The sequence below is a fragment of the Crotalus tigris genome, unplaced genomic scaffold (assembly GCF_016545835.1).
Source record: "Crotalus tigris isolate CLP2741 ecotype Arizona unplaced genomic scaffold, ASM1654583v1 scf7180000024441.2113493, whole genome shotgun sequence".
NCBI lineage: Eukaryota > Metazoa > Chordata > Lepidosauria > Squamata > Viperidae > Crotalus > Crotalus tigris.
Genome location: NW_024100610.1, coordinates 1,828,005 through 1,841,402, shown reverse-complemented (window position 1 = coordinate 1,841,402; position 13,398 = coordinate 1,828,005). Strand labels below are relative to the sequence as shown.

The 13,398-nt window shown below is 35.6% G+C and overlaps 1 long non-coding RNA gene across 1 annotated transcript in view; it reads left to right on the top strand.

Annotated features, from left to right (window-relative positions):
• The first annotated feature begins 163 nt into the window (after window positions 1-163).
• Window positions 164-13,398, top strand: part of LOC120302953 — a 42,648-nt gene continuing 29,413 nt past the window's right edge. The window contains exon 1 of the long non-coding RNA XR_005555292.1: window positions 164-285. This is a non-coding gene — a long non-coding RNA (uncharacterized LOC120302953). The remainder of the gene's footprint in view (window positions 286-13,398) is intronic.

Below are 13,398 nucleotides of genomic sequence, written 5' to 3'. Positions count from 1 at the left end.
CAACAGCTCCTCCCTTTGCTTGAACTTCGTCTCAAGCAAATTGGAACAAAGTCTACTTCAGAGCAAGAGTCTCTTCTCGGAAGAAAAAAACATTCTCCGTCCTCGTAGACTTTGGGAACGAATGTCTACCGAGCACATGTCTCCCTTCACCTAACAAAACGGGGAAAAGCAGGAGACGATCGGAAAAAGCCTCGAGTGCGCAAACACCGCGACTGCACAGAATCGGAGATCACCGACGAGGCTCAAAAATTGCACTAATGTATTACCTGGCCACATTGGCACACGGTAAATTCCCTCATCTACTTAACTCTTGTGTTTGTGTAAATCCATTTTTTTTGTAATTGATACTATACTATACTAATACTAATACTATACTACACTATACTACGAAGTTATTTGTAACTTAAGGTAGCGAACATGTGTATATATTTTGTAGTGTATATTCTACGTTCTTTGTGAAAGTAGTGAAGGCGGGATATAACTAAATACAATAAATAAATACAATACATGCCCCGTATGCTTTCCTCTGTTCTGAATCGGCCAATTTTGCAAAAAATGTCCTCAAAATTCCAAAGTGAGCACAAGATAGTTGGAAAGCCCGGACGTATATAAAAATGCAGATATGGGAGACTGCAGAATTACCCCACCAATTTACTTACAGTAGCGAGGCAGCTTTTTAAAATTACTTTTAAAATAATGACAAACCACAAAGTAAAACAAAACACAAAGATAAAAATACATACATGGTCAAGGGAAGAAAATCACTTTAAAAAAACTGGAAAAAAAAACAGGAAAAAATATTTTAGCAGTAACTAGTTACAATTCTATATATAGTTATTCAATGCAATTAATATTCAAGTGCATACATATTTCTAATGCATTTATATGATTCAAAGTTTTTTAAAAATCTTGTATTTTATATGAACTAATCCCATGTTTCATTATACTTGTGCATACAAATTCTATATCTACAGGGAATTCATTCATAGTGGAATGAGGCAGCTTTTTTATTTTTTGCTTTATTTAATTCCTCATATCTTTTCCTACAAGAAAATGTTTTTTCGTGCCACAGGGACCCCTTTAGATACAGGACATACAGGGTTTGAAACCCCAAATGCAATAATTAATATTTTGTTGGCATTTCTGATAATAGAATGATTTGTTGATTTTAGAAAAATTATTTGCTCCATAAGGACAGATGCCTATTCAGTCTAGAGAATGATACTGTATTAACCCTCACCTCAAAATAAATTGCAATATGAGCAATGTTCATGAAACAATGCATTGAAACAGTATGACTAGCAACCAAATGAAATGAGATGTACAGTAATAGAACTGTACAAGATTTTGGCTTCTGTCTCCCAAGGTGCTTCTAAGCAAATGGGAGTGTGAACCAAGCATCTTTTGAAGACTGAATCCAAACTGAAGAGGCCTGATGATCTATGTGAAATGGCATAATGCAGTGGTGGCGAACCTATGGCATGCGTGCCAGAAGCGGCACTCAGAGCCCTCTCTCTGGGCACCTGCGCCATTGCCCCAGCAGAGTTCGCCAGAGTAGTGAGCATGTGGCATTTGGAAGCGACAGGGCAGGAAGTGAGCAAGCAAGCGGCGTTGGCCCTCCGGGATGCCCCGGAGATGGCGAGGGACTGGCCCCCACTGCCCTGGCCCCGGCCACGCTCATCTAGCCTGCCATGACCACTGCAGCCACGCCCACTCAGTGCCCACCCCCGAGGGCTCCACAATGCTGATGCAGCCCTGGCACTTTGCGATAAATAAGTGGGTTTGGGGTTGCAGTTTGGGTACTCGGTCTGTACAAGGTTCGCCATCACTGGCATAATGAGTTTCTATGCAATAAGAAAAACAATGCAAGAAAGAGTGCTAACTTTACTCTGATATTTTCTGATTTGCACAAAACAGAAATGAAGTGTCAGAAGGATGAGAGAGCCCTTCTTTTTCTTTGTTCATTTCCCAAGTTGGGATTATAATAAAAAAACACCAAATAATCAATTAAGGTTAAGGTTATTATATTTTTTAACCCAAAACTGTAATTACTTTGGATGTGAGGCCATGCTAGGGCTGCCCTTTCATTGCCTTTTATAGGCATTTTAGTTTAAAGATTTAGCCAGTTGTTAATCAATAGAATATGTTAAAACAGATGTTTTCTTAAAATGAAAGCAGATGCCTCCTTATTTAGAGTATAGTTAAATATATGTCGGCTAATCAAGAGCTAAAACAATGGGCATAATATCTTTTCCTTTTCATCTTTCCTCTTATATTATTCTATTCATAAGATATGTGTTTTCCTTTACATGGATTTTGCTACATGATACTTATTTATATTGATGGGAACCAGCATTACTATTTTCCTTTTACAATCTTCCCTTATTGCAAACATATAATGAAAATATTCCAATAAAAGTGCTTGCAAATGGAAAATTATGATTATTAAATGATTTACTCTACTAACATTTGGAGGAGGCTGAACATATATTGATAGTTCTCCAAACTTTCTGAAAAGTATTGGAAACATGTCTGTATGTTTTCTTTGGGGAGGCCATGCTAGGTTGCCCTTTCATTGCCTTTTCATTGCCTTTTATAGGCATTTTAGTTTAAAGATTTAGCCAGTTGTTATCAACAGAATATGTTAAAACAGATGTTTTCTTAAAGTGAAAGCAGATGCCTCCTTATTTAGAGCATAGTTAAATATATGTTGGCTCATCGAGAGCTAAAACAATGGAACTTTGTTTTTATATATAATAACTGCAGCAAGAATATTATACACTCAAAAGTGGAAAGGCTTGATGCTATCCACAGTAGAGGAATGGCTGATGAATATGATAGAACTTACATAGATGGCTGAACTAATTTCTTTGACTGGAGAAAAGCAATATCTAACTGGAAACTCCTTATAGACATTTTTCAAAAAACAGAAAAAAATGTACTCATGATTTGTGGTTTTGATGATTAGAAAAAAGAATTAGTAACAAAAGAAATGGAGTTTTTCTTTAAAGAAAACAAAAAAGAAGATTTGTTGTTGTTGTTAATTGCGAAGTCGTGTCCGACCCATCGCGACCCCATGGACAACGTTCCTCCAGGTCTTCCTGTCCTCTACCATCTTCTGGAGTCCATTTAAGTTCACACCTACTGCTTCAGTGACTCCATCCAGCCATCTCATTCTCTGTTGTCCCATTCTTCTATTGCCCCCAATCTTTCCCAGCATTAGGCCCTTCTCCAGTGAGTCCTTCCTTCTCATTAGGTGGCCAAAGTATTTGAGTTTCAATTTCAGGATCTGGCCTTCTAAAGAGCAGTCGGGGTTGATCTCTTCTAGGACTGACCGGTTTGAACGCCTTGCAGTCCAAGGGATTCGCAGGAGTCTTCTCCAGCACCATAGTTCAAAGGCCTCAATTCTTTGGCGCTCAGCCTTTCTTATGGTCCAACTTTCACAGCCATACATTGCAACTGGGAAAACCATGGCCTGGACTATACGCACTTTTGTTGGCAGGGTGATGTCTCTGCTTTTTAGAATGCTGTCTTAGATTTGCCATAGCTTTCCTCCCCAGGAGCAAGCGTCTTTTAATTTCTTGGCTGCAGTCCCCATCTGAGGTGATCTTGGAGCCCAGAAAAATAAAATCTGTCACTACCTCCATTTCTTCCCCATCTATTTGCCAGGAATTGAGAGGGCCGGATGCCATGATTTTGGTTTTCTTAATGTTGAGTTTCAAGCCAACTTTTGCACTCTCCTTCTTCACCCGCATCAAGAGGCTCTTTAGTTCCTCTTCACTTTCTGCCATTAGAGTGGTATCATCTGCATATCTTAGGTTGTTGATATTTCTCCCGGCAATCTTAATTCCAACTTTTGATTCATCTAGCCCTGCCTTTCTCATGATGTGCTCTGCATATAAGTTAAATAGGCAGGGCGACAGTATACAGCCTTGCCGGACTCCTTTTCCAATTTTGAACTAATCAGTGGTTCCATGTCCAGTTCTCACTGTTGTTTCTTGACCCGCATATAAGTTTCTCAAGAGACAAATAAGATGGTCTGGTAATCCCATCTTTTTAAGAACTTGCCACAATTTGTTGTGATCCCCACAATCAAAGGCTTTAGCATAGTCAATGAAGCAGAAGTAGATGTTTTTCTGGAACTCCCTAGCTTTCTCCATGATCCAGCGTATGTTGGCAATTTGATCTCTAGTTCCTCTGCCTCTTCGAAATCCTGCCTGTACTTCTGGTAGTTCTCGATCCACATACTGCTGGAGTCTAGCTTGTAGGATTTTAAGCATAACTTTACTAGCATGTGAAATGAGTGCAATGGTGCGATAGTTTGAACATTCTTTGGCATTGCCTTTCTTTGGAATTGGAATGTAAACTGACCTTTTCCAATCCTGTGGCCACTGTTGAGTTTTCCAAATTTGCTGGCAAATTGAGTGTAGCACTTTAACTGCATCGTCTTTTAAGATTTTGAATAGCTCAGCTGGAATACTGTCACCTCTACTAGCTTTGTTGTTGCTCAGATTTTCTAAGGCCCATTTCACTTCACATTCTAGGTTGTCTGGTTCGAGGTCAGTGACCATCTCATTGTGGTTATCTGGGACATTAAGCTCATTCTTGTATAGTTCTTCTGTGTAGTTTTGCCATCTCTTCTTAATCTCTTCTGCCTCTGTTAGGTCCCTGCCATTTTGGTCCTTTATCATGCCCATCTTTGCATGAAACGTTCCCTTCATATCTCCAATTTTCTTGAAGAGATCTCTGGTCCTCCCTATTCTGTTGTTTTCTTCTATTTCTTTGCACTGTTCATTTAAGAAGGCATTCTTATCTCTTCTAGCTATTCTCTGGAATTCTGCATTCAATTGGGTGTATCTTTCTCTTTCTCCTTTGCATTTCGCTTCCCTTCTTTCCTCAGCTATTTGCAAAGCTTCCTCAGACAGCCATTTTGCTTTCTTGCATTTCTTTTTCTTTGGGATGGTTTTAGTTGCTACCTCTTGTACAATGTTGCGAACTTCCATCCATAGTTCTTCAGGCACTCTGTCTATCAGATCTAATTCCTTAAATCTATTTGTCACCTCTACTGTATATTCATCAGGAATATGATTTAGTTCATACCTGAGTGGCCTAGTGCTTTTCCTTACTTTTTTCAATTTAAGCCTAAATTTTGCAACGAGAAGCTCATGATCTGAGCCACAGTCAGCTCCTGGTCTTGTTTTTACTGACTGTATAGAGCTTCTCCATCTTTGGCTGCAGAGCACATAGTCAATCTGATTTCTATGTTGACCGTCTGGTGATGTCCATGTGTAGAGCCGTCTCTTGGGTTGTTGGAAAAGAGTGTTTGTTATGACCATCGTATTCTCTTGACAAAATTCTATCAGCCTGTGTCCTGCTTCATTTTGTACTCCAAGGCCAAACTTGCCTGTTATTCCAGTTATCTTTTGGCTTCCTCCCTTAGCATTCCAATCCCCCATGATGATAAGGACATCATTTTTTGGTGTTAATTCTATAAGGTGCTGTAGGGCTTCATAGAACCGGTCAATTTCATCCTCTTCAGCACCAGTGGTTGGGACATAGATTTGGACTATTGTGATATTGAATGGTTTGCCTTGGATTCAAATTGAGATCATTCTGTCATTTTGGGGATTGTATCCCAGTATTGCTTTTCCTATTCTTTTATTGACTATGAAGGCTACTCCATTTCTTCTGAGGGATTCTTGCCCACAGTAGTATACCTGATGATCTGAGTTAAATTCACCCATTCCTGTTCATTTTAGTTCGCTGATTCCTAAGATGTCGATGTTCAGTCTTGTCATCTCTTTTTTGATTACGTCTGGCTTGCCTTGATTCATGGATCTTACATTCCAGGTTCCTATGGAGAAAAAATCTTTACAGCACCGGACTTTCCTTTCACCACCAGATATATCCACAGCTGAGCGTCCTTTCGGCTTTGACCCAGTCGCTTCATTCTTTCTGGCGCTACTAGTACTAGCCCTCTGCTCTTCCCCAGTAGCATATTGGACACCTTCCGACCTGAGGGGCTCATCTTCCAGCGTCATATCTTTTTTCCTTTTAGTACTGTCCATGGGGTTTTCATGGCAAAGATACTGGAGTGGTTTGCCATTTCCTTCTCCAGTGGATCACATTTTGTCAGAACTCTCTGTTATGACCTGTCCGTCTTGGGTGGCCCTGCACGGCATAGCTTATAGCTTCATTGAGTTACGCAAGCCCCTTCGCCACGACAAGGCAGTAATCCATAAAGGGGGAAAAAGAAGATACAACGCTACAAAATGTATGGGATACAGCCAAAGCATATTTTAGAGGTATAGCTATAACATATACGGCGAAAAAAAATGAAGAAAAAAGACAACAATATGTATTATTAAGGGAAGAATTTGAAAAATTAGAATTAGAACTGCAAATGAATCCACAAAAGAAAATAGTGAAAAGACAAATGGAAACAATAAAACACAAATTAAATCTGTTGGAATCAGAAAAATTGGAACAGCAAATTAAAAGAGCAAAACAAAACTTTTTTGAAAATGCAAACAAACCAGGAAGATGGTTATCTTATAAACTCCAAAACAGAAGGAGAAAAAAACTAAGAAATAACTTAGTAGATGACAAAGGTTGCTTACAATTTAAAAATGAAGAAATAAAAAAGATAATTAAAGAATACTATAAGAAACTGTATGATATAGAAAAAATTCCATGGGAGAAAATGATTCAATATTTGGAAGAAAATAATCTATCAAAGATTTCAGAAAACTGAAGGGTTCTGGAACAAAGGGACATTGTTTAGTCTAACTGTTGCTTTCTTGCTTTTTTTTTATTAAATTTTTTTAAGATTTTACAATAAAAACCCCTTCCCCAATCCCTCCCAACCCACCCCAAAACCCTCCCCCATTCTTCCCAGAGCTGAATACAAGCTTAGCTAGAACTTAAAAGAAAAAAAGTTTTAAGCCCAAATAAACCTTAAGCAAATATAATTACACTCAATAAACAAATTGTAAAATATTTTAACTCCATTATATATAAAAAACAAAAAGAGGAAAAAAAGGAAAGATAAAAAAATAAAAAAATTAAAAATTAAAGAATAATAATAATTACACTTCTAGATAATATCTTAAACTTTAAATATAAATTATTCAAAAGCTAGATAATATTTTCTTATATCATATTTATATTGTATAAAATTTATCCATCTTTTCCACACCAAGAGATATTTCTCTTGCCATTGATCTTTCAAGAAAGCCGAAATTTTTGCCATTTCCGCTAAGTAAGATACTTTAAAAAACCATTCTTGCAAAGTAGACAAAGATTCCTTCTTCCAATATTGCCCTATTAACAACCTAGCTGCAGTAATTAAATTTAACATTAAAATAATCTCTTTGTCATCACAATTCGGAACAATACCCAACAAAAACAATTGTGGAGTAAATTTTATCCTTCTTTTAAAAATTCTTTGAATATTCCACCATATCTTAATCCAAAAAGCTTTTATACTTTTACATGACCACCAGATATGATAATAAGTAGCATCCATCTCATATTTTAAGAATTTCTTTACTTCGGGTTTGGAAGAAATATTATAGAAGTGACTCAAGAATTCCATTATGGGCTATTCCATGGCATGCAATAGAAGGAATAAGTAGAGGAGTTAAGATGGATACTATTTCTTATACACAATTACTTAAGTGGGATGGTAAAAATTGGCAATTAAAATCTATGGATGAATTAGTACAAGAAAATATTATCTATTCTTGGTTTCAGTATAGACAACTATCGGAAAGGTGGAAGATAGATTATAAGGTGGGCTTGTTTAGAGAGGATGAGAATTTGTTAAAACAAATCAGAGATCAGAGTCGAACTCACATTAAAAGAATTTATGGTGTGTTAGTGGAATTGGATTCAGAAGCTGAGTTAGTTAAAGACTGTATGGTTAAGTGGGCACAAAATTTTGATGAACCGATTCTATTAGACACATGGGAGATTATTTGGGTGAGGAATGTCAAATTTACACAAGCCCAAAATCTACGGGAAAATTTTTATAAAATGTTTTATAGATGGCACCTTGATCCACAAAAAATGTCTCGTATGTATTCAAACCTGCAGCCTAAATGTTGGCGATGTGGTTGCTTGGATGCCACTTATTATCATATTTGGTGGTTATGTAAAAGTATAAAAGCTTTTTGGATTAAGATATGGTGGAATATCCAAAGAATTTTTAAAAGAAGGATAAAATTTACTCCACAACTGTTTTTGTTGGGTATTGTTTCGGATTGTGATGATAAAGAGACTATTTTAATGTTAAATTTAATTACTGCGGCTAGGCTGTTAATAGGGCAATATTGGAAGAAGGAATTTTTGCCTACTTTGCAAGAATGGTTTTTTAAAGTATCTTATCTAGCGGAAATGGCAAAAATTTTGACTTTCTTGAAAGACCAATCGCAAGAGAAGTATCTCTTGGTGTGGAAAAGATGGATAAATTTTATACAATATAAGTATGATATAAGAAAATACCATCTAGCTTTTGAATAATTTATATTTAAAGTTTTAGAATATTTATGTAGAAGTATAATTATTATTATTCTTTAATTTTTTTTATTTTTTTAAAATTTTTTTAATTTTATCCTCCTTTTTGTTTTTATATATAATGGAGTTAAAGTATGTCATAATTTGTTTATTGAGTGTAATGATATTAGTTTAAGGTTTATTTGGGTTTAATTTTTTTTTTCTTTTAAGTTCTAGTTAAGCCTGTATTCAGCTCTGGGAAGAATGGGGGAGGGTTTTGGGGAGGGTTGGGAGGGATTGGGGAAAGGGTTTTTATTGTAAAATTTTAAATTTTTTTAATAATAATAATAAAAAAATAAGTAGCATCCAAGCAACCACATCTCCAACATTTAGGCTGCAGGTTTGAATACATATGCGACATTTTTTGTGGATCAAGGTGCCATCTATAAAACATTTTATAAAAATTTTCCCGTAAATTTTGGGCTTGCGTGAATTTAACATTCCTCACCCAAATAATCTCCCATGTATCTAATAAGATCGGTTCATCAAAATTTTGTGCCCACTTAGCCATACAATGTTTAACTAACTCTGCTTCTGAATCCAATTCCACCAAGACACCATAAATTCTTTTAATATGGGTTCGACTTTGATGTCTAATTTGTTTTAACAAATTCTCATCTTCTCTAAGCAAGCCCACATTATAATCTATCTTCCACCTTTCCAATAGTTGTCTATACTGAAACCATGAATAAATAATATTTTCTTGTGCTAATTCATCCGTAGATTTTAATTGCCAATTTTTACCATCCCACTTAAGTAATTGTGTATAAGAAATAGTATCCATCTTAACTCCTCTCCTTATTCCTTCTATTGCATGCCATGGAATAACCCATAATGGAATTCTTGAATCACTTCTAAAATATTTCTTCCAGACCCGAAGTAAAGAATTTCTTAAAATATGAGATCTAAAAACCCTATCAACCTTTTTATTATAAATTAAATAGGCATGCCATCCAAAAAGTAAATCCCATCCCTCCAGAAGGAGTATATCTACATTTGTTAGGTTAACTCAATCATTGATTAATGTTAAGACCACAGCATCATAATACAATTTCAAATTCGGTACCTTAAGTCCACCTCTCTCTCGTATATCTTGTATAATTTTACGTTTTACTCTTGGTTTTTTCCCTGCCCAGATAAATTTATTGATACCTTTCTGCCACTCATCTAAATTTGCTTCTTTCTTTAAAATAGGTATCATTTGAAATAAAAAAAGAAATTTTGGCAGAACATTCATTTTAATCGCTGCTATTCTCCCCAAGAGGGACAATTGCAGCTTTTTCCAATTGTCCAAATCCTTTTGTATTTTAACCCACAGCATTTCATAATTATTTTTATACAGTTTTGCATTGGAAGCAGATAAAATAACACCCAAATATTTTACCTTATTAACGACCTCAAAGCCTGTCAGTCTAACCAAGGCCTTCTTATCCAAGTTGGTCATGTTCTTAGGCAATATTTTAGTCTTATTATTAATTTTAAAACCTGAAACTTGTCCATACTGATTTATCAATGGTAACAACTCCGTTACGGAATGAATTGGTTGAGATAAAGTAACAACCAGATCATCTGCAAAAGCCCTTAGTTTATATTCTTTTTTATTAATTTCTATTCCTTTTATTTTCGGTGATTCCCGAATTTTGATCAATAAAATTTCCAAAGTTAAAACAAACAGCAATGGGGACAATGGACAACCCTGTCTGGTCCCCTTTTCAGTTGAGAATACCTCTGATAAACCTCCATTAACTTTAAGTTGTGCCGTTTGTTTTTGATAAATGGCTCGAAGAGCCTGTAAAATTTTATCTCCAAAATTCATTTCCTCAACCAATCTTAACATAAATTGCCAATTTAATTGATCAAAAGCTTTTTCAGCATCTAAAAATATTAAACCTGCAGAGATTTGGTTGTTCTTATCCAGATATTCTATTAAGTTAATAATTTGTCTAACATTATTTTTCATATACCTTCCAGTTATAAAGCCAGTTTGATCCATATGTATTAGTTGATTCAACACAATCATAAATCTATTAGCTAAAATTTTCGAAAAAACCTTATAATCTACATTCAAAAGAGATATAGGTCTATAATTCTTTGGTAGAGTAAGATCTTGGTCTTCTTTTGGGATCAAAGATATAAAAGCTCTACCCCAAGACAAGGGGGTCTCTAAACCCTGTAATATATTATTAAAAAGTTCCCTTAGAGGTTCTATCAACTCATCTATCAAAGTCTTATAATAAATTGATGTCAATCCATCAGTACCAGGTGCTTTACCTAACTTTAATTCTTTAATTGCTGTCATCATTTCCTCTATAGTAATCAGTCCATTAATTTCTTGTTTCTGATCTTCTGTTAATTTAGGAAAATGAGCATCTTGTAAATATTTATCTATATCTGAAACTTGTACTTTTCTACCCATATATAATTTTTTATAATAATCTAAAAAGGATTTCTTAATCAATTCCTTCTGGAATACCAACTTACCATTATAATTTATTTTATCTATAATTCTCGACTTCTGTTTCTTTCGCAATTGATAAGCCAGCCATCTCCCTGGCTTATTAGCGTTACAAAATGTGTTATGTTTCATATACAATAAATTAGTTGCAGTCTGATCTGCCATTAACATATTAAATTGCGATTTAAGCAATTTTATGGATTCCTTAACCTTCTCATCTGTAGGATTCAAAATTAAAACTTTTTCTTTTAATTTAATCTCATCTTCCAACTCCTTACGTTTCTGCACCTGTTTCTGTCTATAAGTCTTATTCATTTGTATCAAAACCCCACACATGTAAGCTTTACTTGCATCCCATACCATTGACATTGAAGTTCCCTTATGCATATTTAAAACAAAATATTCCTTTAAATGCTCTTTAAGTTTCTGAACATTCATTTCTTGTCTAAACAAGTTTTCATTCAACCTCCAAGATCTCCTCTCCTCTTTTTCAGTATCCAATTCCATCCACACTGGACTATGATCTGTCAATGTCCTTGGAAATATCTTTACATTCTTTACCCTAAAATATAAATCCGTTGTGATAAAAAAAAAGTCAATTCTTGAAAAAGATTGACGTCTGTCCGAAAAAAAGGTGAAATCTCTCTCTTCCAGATTATGTTCTCGCCAATAGTCTCGCAACTCCCAGTCCTTTTTCAAATCAAAAAAGGCCTTAGGTAATTTAGCCTGTTTAAAAGAAGTAGAAAGTCCTTTTTTATCTCTCTATATATCTAAAACTCCATTCCAATCTCCCATTAATATAACAGATCTATAATCCAGTAAAATCAGTTTTTGATGTAGCAACCTATAAAATTGTTTCTGTTGTTCATTTGGTGCGTACAAACCTACTATAAGTATTTTTTTACCATACAATCCCACTTCAATCATAACATATCTCCCTTGAGGATCAGAATCTACTAAACAAGCTGATAAATTTTGCTTAACATAGATAACTACACCCCCTTTTTCCCCAAGAGCAAAAGATACAAAGTGAGATCCCAATCGAGCATTAACTAAATATTTTTGATCCTTAGAGATAATATGCGTTTCCTGCAAACAAATAATGTCATTATTATGTTGCTTCAAATAGTGAAATATTTTCTTTCTCTTCTGAGGGGAATTAAGGCCATTAGCATTCCATGTCAGGAGCTTTACCATCTCCCTCATCCAAAAGCCTGGAGAAGACTGCTTGAAGATCTGCCATTGAAGATTGTACCAAAGATCTCTTAGGTCTTGCTCCTCCCACAGGCTCAGAAACAAATTCTTGTGGAACTTCTTTAACATCTTTCTTCTGTTGTTCCTTTTCCTTACGTCTATGCGCTGCCCAAGTCATTCTTTGCTCTTTCATCTCAGCTTGTTGAAACCACTCAGCCTGTGATTTTCCAGCTTTCATCAATACAGCTTCTTCAGACTGCTGTTCAACCTCCTTCCCATCCAAGACTTTAAACATTGTAGGTGGTGATGAGCGTGCTCCCAGGACCGAAATATAAAACTCCTTTGCTTTAGAAACAGTATTAAGTCTATAACGTGTCCCCGCATGGCTCACCACTATTCCAATCGGAATATCCCATCTGAATGGCATCAGCCTTTTTTTAAGTTCGTCTGCTAAAAAAGCAAACTTTTTTCTTCTTCTTAAAATTTTAGATGGGATCTCCTTTAAAATTATAACATCTTGTGCAGCAATCTGAAACCTCTTATTGTAAAAAGTTTGTATGATTTCATTGCGCAGAGATCTTTTCCCAAAGTAAATTACCATATCTCTTGGCAGATTTCTTTGCTTTGCAACCCAGGAGTTAACTCTAAATATTTTTTCAATTTCTCTGGATATTTCCTCTTTTTCTCTGCCCAAAATCACAGCAAAGTCATTTACTACCATCTCTCTCAGATCCTGTTGCATGTCCTCTCTCAGGCCTCTGATTCTTAAAGCAAATTCCATCTCTCTATATTGAAACATAACAATTTCATCTTGAGAAATTTCCACCTATTTTTCCATTCCTTCAAATTTTTCCTCCAACACCTCCACTTTATCTGCAACTTCTTCAACTCGAGAGTCCAATTTTTCAACCACAGAAGCAAGTCCTTTTAAAGCCAGAACTATATCTTGCCTCAAAATACTATTATTCTCCGCTAAAAGCTCTTTCACTTCCCCTCTAATTTGAGATATAGCATTTCCCATTATATCTTGCATATCTTTTACCGTTATTGGTTGCAGAGGAGGAGAAGATGGTGGTGTAGCTTTAGGTTGTTGTGCTGGTAATATCGCAGGAGAAGAGGCCACCTTGGGTACTGTAGAAGTCACTTGACGCTTTGAAGCCATCTTCAAAGATTTATTTCTTCTTTCCTCCTTC